Source organism: Microtus pennsylvanicus, chromosome X (genome assembly GCF_037038515.1).
Source record: "Microtus pennsylvanicus isolate mMicPen1 chromosome X, mMicPen1.hap1, whole genome shotgun sequence".
In the NCBI taxonomy this organism is placed as follows: domain Eukaryota; kingdom Metazoa; phylum Chordata; class Mammalia; order Rodentia; family Cricetidae; genus Microtus; species Microtus pennsylvanicus.
Genome location: NC_134601.1, coordinates 80,785,465 through 80,792,316, shown reverse-complemented (window position 1 = coordinate 80,792,316; position 6,852 = coordinate 80,785,465).

Sequence of the window (6,852 nt, the reverse complement as noted above, 5' to 3'; positions counted from 1 at the left end):
CTGACTTCTTTACAAGGCCCAGTCCAGCCAGGTCTGGAGGGGAAGGATTCAATGTTCACTCAGAGGGCTAGCAGCTCCAACTCAGCCTAAGTCTCCTTAGCAACCAGAACCCAAACAAACTCACACCTTTCCCTTTCCTGCTGCTACATACCCCACAAATTCTCTTTCTCCCTACTTCTTCCTATAGGAACAATAGCTTCCTTAGGCCTGAGTCTGGGCCACTGAGACCCTTTTTCAATCTTCCCCTTCCCAAAGACGTTGCCTGCAAAGTCCTACAGCCCTCTTAGGTTTCTTACTCCTCCAGACTCTTCCCTCAACTTGCTCCTTCCAAGGTTTTTCCTTTCCTCACTCCTTTTTTCCTCATTCCTTCCTGTTCTATTCCCTTACTAGGAATGGGTGGTCTCTCCAAAACTAGCATGAATTTTGCCTTCTACCCTGATAACAGCTGCCAGACACCCCTCCATCCCTCCTTTTCCTTTTCTCGGCCTCTATTCGTACTTTCCCACTCTCTAGAATCCCAAAACCTCTCTTGCCCTCTGCCCACTTTTTAGTCAACCCCAATGTATGGGGTACCACCTCTCCTCTTGATGCACATCATACTCAAAGATTCTTCTGTCTACGTCTCTAAAACTCAATACCCCCACCTCTAACCAAGCTCTGCTTGGGACTCAAACCCATCATTTCTATACCCCACCTACTTACCATACAATACTCCCACACTGACAGTCAAAAACCTAACAAACCCTGCCACCTCATCCCGGACCTTTGCTCTATAAACACTGCCACTGTCCCTACCCATCCTATGGCCTCCTCCCAGGCCCTGTAGACCTGGCCTGCCTCCCTGTTTCCCCTCCCATCTGCTTTAGTGTGTAGCAGTTTTTCCTTTGCAGTCCTTCCCCCTCTAACAGCCAGTTTGACACCGTCTCACTCCTCAATTTCCTCAGCCCCAGGGGTTACCAGATCCCTCCTTCTAAAGCTCAACTCTCCTCTCCACAAGTTGCCTATCTTGACTTCTCTCTCGCCCCAACTCCTAAACACCCCACTTTAGACCACCTTGCCTATCTTCACTCTTTATTTCTGCCCTTATGGCCCAACTTCCTACATCCCTGGGTCCCTAAATACTCACTTACTTCTGATATATTTCCTGTGCCAAACCAGTCCTGTACCTTCTCATGAGAGCCTTTCTCCCATCCTCAGTTTCTTAAATGTAAAACATTCTCCTTTTTACCCTAGCCCTGTGCCTCCCTAATCTACACAAACCTTCCCATCTTTACACTTCCATAATACGTAAACACTTCCCTGGATAAGCCTTTTCCCCTGTCACCTCCCTCCCCCAAACTAGACAATACAAACCCCAGCTGACCTCCTAGTCTACACACTCTTGCCTTTGTCTCTCTACACACCTCTAAATCTAACAAGCAAATTCTGGGATCCCCTCTCACAATCTATTCCCACAGCAATCTCCCTCAAGTCCTAACTTATAAAGGACTCTAATATCTTCCACCATGTTGATTCTATCCCTCTCATACACAAGAGGGTCCTCTAGCTACTTCTGACTACACCCTTTATACAGATGGCAGCTCCTTCCTGCCATGTGGCATCAGGCAGACTCCTCCATTATCAGTAAAGACAATAATCGTGCTGCCGTGACTGTTCGTTAAGCTGCCTTTTCATCCTTTACCACCCACCCCACTTCTCTCCAAGCTACCCTACTACATAACCCAAATAAAAATATACCTAGCCCTCCTTCAACAAAGGATACTCTCCTAACCCACTTCATGTGTTCACTATCACCCTCTGGTCCCTGTTCCTTCAAGATCACTCTTTCTCCACATATCTCATCTCTTTTTTCACACTCCTATTTTTCCTCTGCCCCATGATTGTCCAACATCTACCAGGATCCAGCTCCCTAAGTTCATTAACTGTCTAGGTGTCCTCAGATATGAAACACTCTAAACAAATCCTACACTCCCAATTACAAGACATAAATAAACCCAAGCCATATCATCTCAGACACACACACTTTGGTGGTCAACCCCTCACTTGAATTGAGGTCACCCAACAAACTCACTCATCTCAACTTCATTGATCTCCCCTTTAATGCCTCTCACTACTTTCCCTGTGCCTCTCTTCGGTGTCCTCCATTAGCCACAGTTCCTCTCACTGGCAATACTCCAGCTGCCATTGTCCCATCCCCACTACTGACTGCTTGTCCCCTTGACCATCCAAGTTCCCCTTTAGGAACCAAAGTTCTCTCAACCTTTCCACATGAACCCAAAAAAACCTGTTACCTACTGCCCCTCTCACCATTTTCCAAGAGACTTCCCAATCATCCATGTAATAAAATATCTCAGTTTTAAAACCCACCCAGACACCCCAGGGAAGACTTCTGATGTAACATAAGTCTCTCAAATTGTATTATTCCCAACACAACCAGACCCTGATTTCAGATGACAAATGTCCTCCCAATTAACCTTAGATAGCCAATCTAAATTTTCCTGGATCCTTTCAAACAGACTCCAGATAAGTACTCCTGCTAACCAATAGCCTAAGTTTTCCTACCTACTGCCTATCCCTGTGGGTGGAATCTCTCTCTCCCTTTCTTGGGGGGACTTGGACTTGGGACTCCTCTTCCCAACTACCAAGACCATGGGCCAAAAAATTTTAAATGTGCAGCCAAGATAAACAAAAATAAAATTCTGAGGCTGGAGAGATGGCTCAGCATTTAATAGCACTGACTGCTCTTTCAGAGGACCTGGATTCAATTCCCAGTACCCATATGACAGATCACAACTGTCTGTAACTCCAGGATTCAACACCCTTACACAGACATATGTACAGGCAAACATTAGTAAAATATAAATAAATAAATTGGAAAATAATAGTTTTTAAATTTTTTCTACACTTTTAACTTTGCCTCTGTCCCTAGTCTATCTTTTCTGGCAGATTTCAAATCAACTGCAGTCTGCTCCAGCAACTTCATCACCGGTCCCAGCTAGTTCCTTGGGATCTACATCCTGCTCCAGCCTCAAGGACAACTTCCCTAGTCTCAGACGGTCCTGCAGAACCTAGACTGATCTTCCCAATCTTGACCAACACTCCAGCCTCCTTGTGTCCCTAATAATGATACCCCCATGTCAGCAGGAAGCATCCAAGGAGAAAGACACCCACTTATCAACACCCAGTGTCAAATAATAAAACAAAAGGGAGAGAATGAACGGCTCTAGCCAGGCTGAACATTGCAAACATGGCTCTAACAGGCCTTATCCTTCTTCCCATCCCCTCTACCTTATTAAACCATTAGATTGTATTCCTAAAGCTATCCGCTAAGATCTAGTACCTTATTGTCCACTCCCTCTCCCTGAGGTTGACTACCAAGGTCCTTCTATCAAAGTATTGAAGTCTAGCAATCATAAACCCCCTTTTGGCTACCCTAATTAATGTGATCAATTAAAATTAACACAGGGTCTTCCTCTTTCCCTTTATAAACTGTCATTTGCCTATGGGCTGCATCTGTCTCCTCTCTATCCAGAGACAGTCCTTTCTTCCTCCGAGGCAAATATCCCGTCTCTGTCTCTCTTGTTCCTTTTCCTTTCTCTTTCATCCTCTGTCTTTGTCTTTGTCTCTTATTCTGTCCTTTGTCCATCTACGGCAAATAATTTTCCTTTATTCTGACAGATTGGTCTTGGGGTGTCTTGTACCAACTTTGAGGTCCTTTCAGGTGGATTTTAGCCATTTGTGCAATCAGAGCCCTCATGATGTATCCCTCAGTAGGATCACCATCTCAGGACAAGCCTTTAACACTTTAGTTTTCTTGGGGGCCTCTTCATGTTCAAACTATAACAAGGAATTGGGGGGTAGGTTCTGTAAATCCACATGCACAGAAAGCAGGCATTGATGCTGAGGATAAGACATATATCAAAGTAGGACTTCAAAGGGTGGATACAGGCTACTTTTGACCCATTAACCTTTTAAATCTTCTGAAATTATGCATCATATGAACAATAAGGAAAATATTATGTCATGTTCAAGAGAGTTTGGATCCTAAAAAACACATCCAGAGATTATGTTGTAGAGCATTTAGTAGGTCCTTGACCTTTACTGCTCTGAGAGATGGATTGTTCTCCTTTTAAGAGACTTGACAATGACATCAGGGCTGTCTGACTTGGAAGTCTAACTTACTTCACAGAATAATGCTACTTCTATTTAGAGACAAAAAAACCTAGACTAGCCTAAGGAAAAAGAACAAATCCCAAATTTGAGAAAAAAATCTTTATAATATTTCGGATTTTTTGATAGGGTCAAAAATTAATTTTTTGATTATTCCTGACTGCAACATAACTCACAGAGATTCGCCTGTCTGTGCCTCCCAAGTGCTGGGGCTAAAGGTGTGCGTGATCATACATGGCAAATGTTCCAGAAAATTTTAACGTTATCTGGACACACAGAAAAGACGAAGAACTCCTTCCCAAAATTAAGTCAGCTCTCCAAGCTGCTCCTAGGCCATAACTCCTAAATTTAATCCCAGACTCTGGTTCATATTTTAGCAAAATTCTCAGGGAACTGAGAACAGAAGGCCCATTTAGGTTCTGGAAAATTCTACACAAAACAATTAGCCTTGCCCCCAGGAAACACATGAATAGGGAAGACTTGGGAAGTTTCTATAAACAAGCTAATGATTAGGTCAATAAAAAACATGCAAGAGAAACGCTGTGTATTCAAACAGGCACCATGGTACAAATAAGGAAATGGGAGCGAAAGGAAACCCACGGTTCTAGAAAACAGAGAAGGCCACTGATCAAACTTGGCCTGCTTCCTCAGCTCTTGGAGCTCTCTCCTTCGGCTAAGCAACAAAATTAAGCCATTAAGACTTTCTCAGTCCCCTCTGAGTCTCCATGGTACAAATGGGTCACTAGATCAAAAAGATGCAAAAATGTCCATAGCAAGCACATTTGCCAACAGCACAGTTGTCCAGTCATGTTTCTCCATCCTTTACATCCACATGAATGACCTTTGCACACTCCTCTCAGAATGGTGCTTGCCTTGTCCTTCCTTTGGGTGTGAATAAAACTGAGGCACAGAGAAAAATTAGTAATTATCACTGTCTTAGTCTTGGCTCTATTGCCATGATGAGACCATGACCAAGGCAACTCCTTTTTTAAAATATTTATTTCTTTATTATGTATATTCTGTCTGTGTGTATGCCTGCAGGTCAGAAGAAAGCACCAGACCTCATTACAGATGGTTGTGAGCCACCATGTGGTTGCTGGGAATTGAACTCAGGACCTTTGGAAGAGCAGGCAATGCTCTTAACCACTGAGCCATCTCTCCAGCCCCCGACCAAGGCAACTTTTACAAAAGAAAGAATTTAATTGGGTCCTTGCTTACAGTTTCAGAAGTTAAATCCACTATCTTTATGGAGCCATGCATGGTGCTGGAGCAGTAGCTGAGAGCTACATCATAATCCCCTGACAGAGAGAGAGAGAGAGAGAGAGAGAGAGAGAGAGAGAGAGAGAGAGAGAAGACCTAGCATGGGCTTTTGGCATCTCAAAGTCCATCCCCAGTGACGCATTTTCTCCAACAAGGTCACACCTCCTAACCTTCTTATCCTTTCAAAGAGTTCCACTCCCTGGTGACTAAGCATTCAAATACATGAGTCTTTGGGGACCACTTTCATTAAAACCAGTACATTCAACAAGCTGTATAGTAAGAATATGGTAGCATTATAGCTCAAGTCAGACAATTATCTATAAAATCTAGTCCTAATCACAATCATGATATACAAAAAGATAAATCTTAGAATAATAATAATAATAATAATAATAATAATAATAATAATAATAATAATAATAATAATAGCAACAAGTTGGGCATAGTGGCACATGCCCTTAATCCCAGTACTCGAGAGATAGAGGCAGGTGGATCTCTGAGTTTAAAGCCAGTCAGGTCTACAGAGCAACTTCCAGAACAGCCAGGGCTACACTGAGAAACAATGTCTCAACAAACCAAAATATAAAAAGGAAAGAAAAATAAAATAATAATAATAATAAAAAATAAATAACAAAAAACTTCTTGAAGTTTCTTACAGTGACATCAACAAGATTGGACAAAAATACCAGACCACCATTTCCCCCTAGAAAAGTAAAGAACAGATTGACTGGAAATAAAATTGTGGGGGTTCTAGAAATTAGCAAAAACTTAAAGAAATCAAACTGATACTCATCAAGAAAAGGCAACAGCTTTTTATCCTTCTATTTTACATTTTTTTTGTATTTGTTTTTGGTTGGGTTCTTTTTTTTTTATTTAATAGGGTCTCTCCTTATATCTCTGGCTGTCATGGAACTCACTCTGTAGACCAGGCTGGCCTCAAACTCACAAAGATCACCCTGTCTCTGCCTCCTTAGCTCTGGGATTAAAGGCATTAACCACGACACCCAGCTATATATGTTTATTTTTACTTCTTTGTGTATGAATATTTTGTGTGCATGCCTGTATTTATACCACATGTACACCGATTGGATTCCCTTGGGTTACAGATGGTTGTTAGCCACCACATGGGTGCTGGGAATCAAACCAGTCCTCTGCAAGAGCAACAAGTGTTCTTAACCTGTGAACCCTATCTCCATCCCCATAGCAACAGCTTTTTAAGTAGAAGAGTTCATGACATTTTTATACATCTTTGTCTAAACCCTTTCCAGCATAGCATAATAAGAAAGCAGCCAAATTCTCCATTTCCCTTGAAAAAGAAGGGGGTGACTACTATCTTCAGCATTCTGGTTTGTCTGAATCTTACAGAAAGAACTGATTTTGTCCTATGTGACCCAAAGGTCAGACAGTAGCAGCTGTATAATG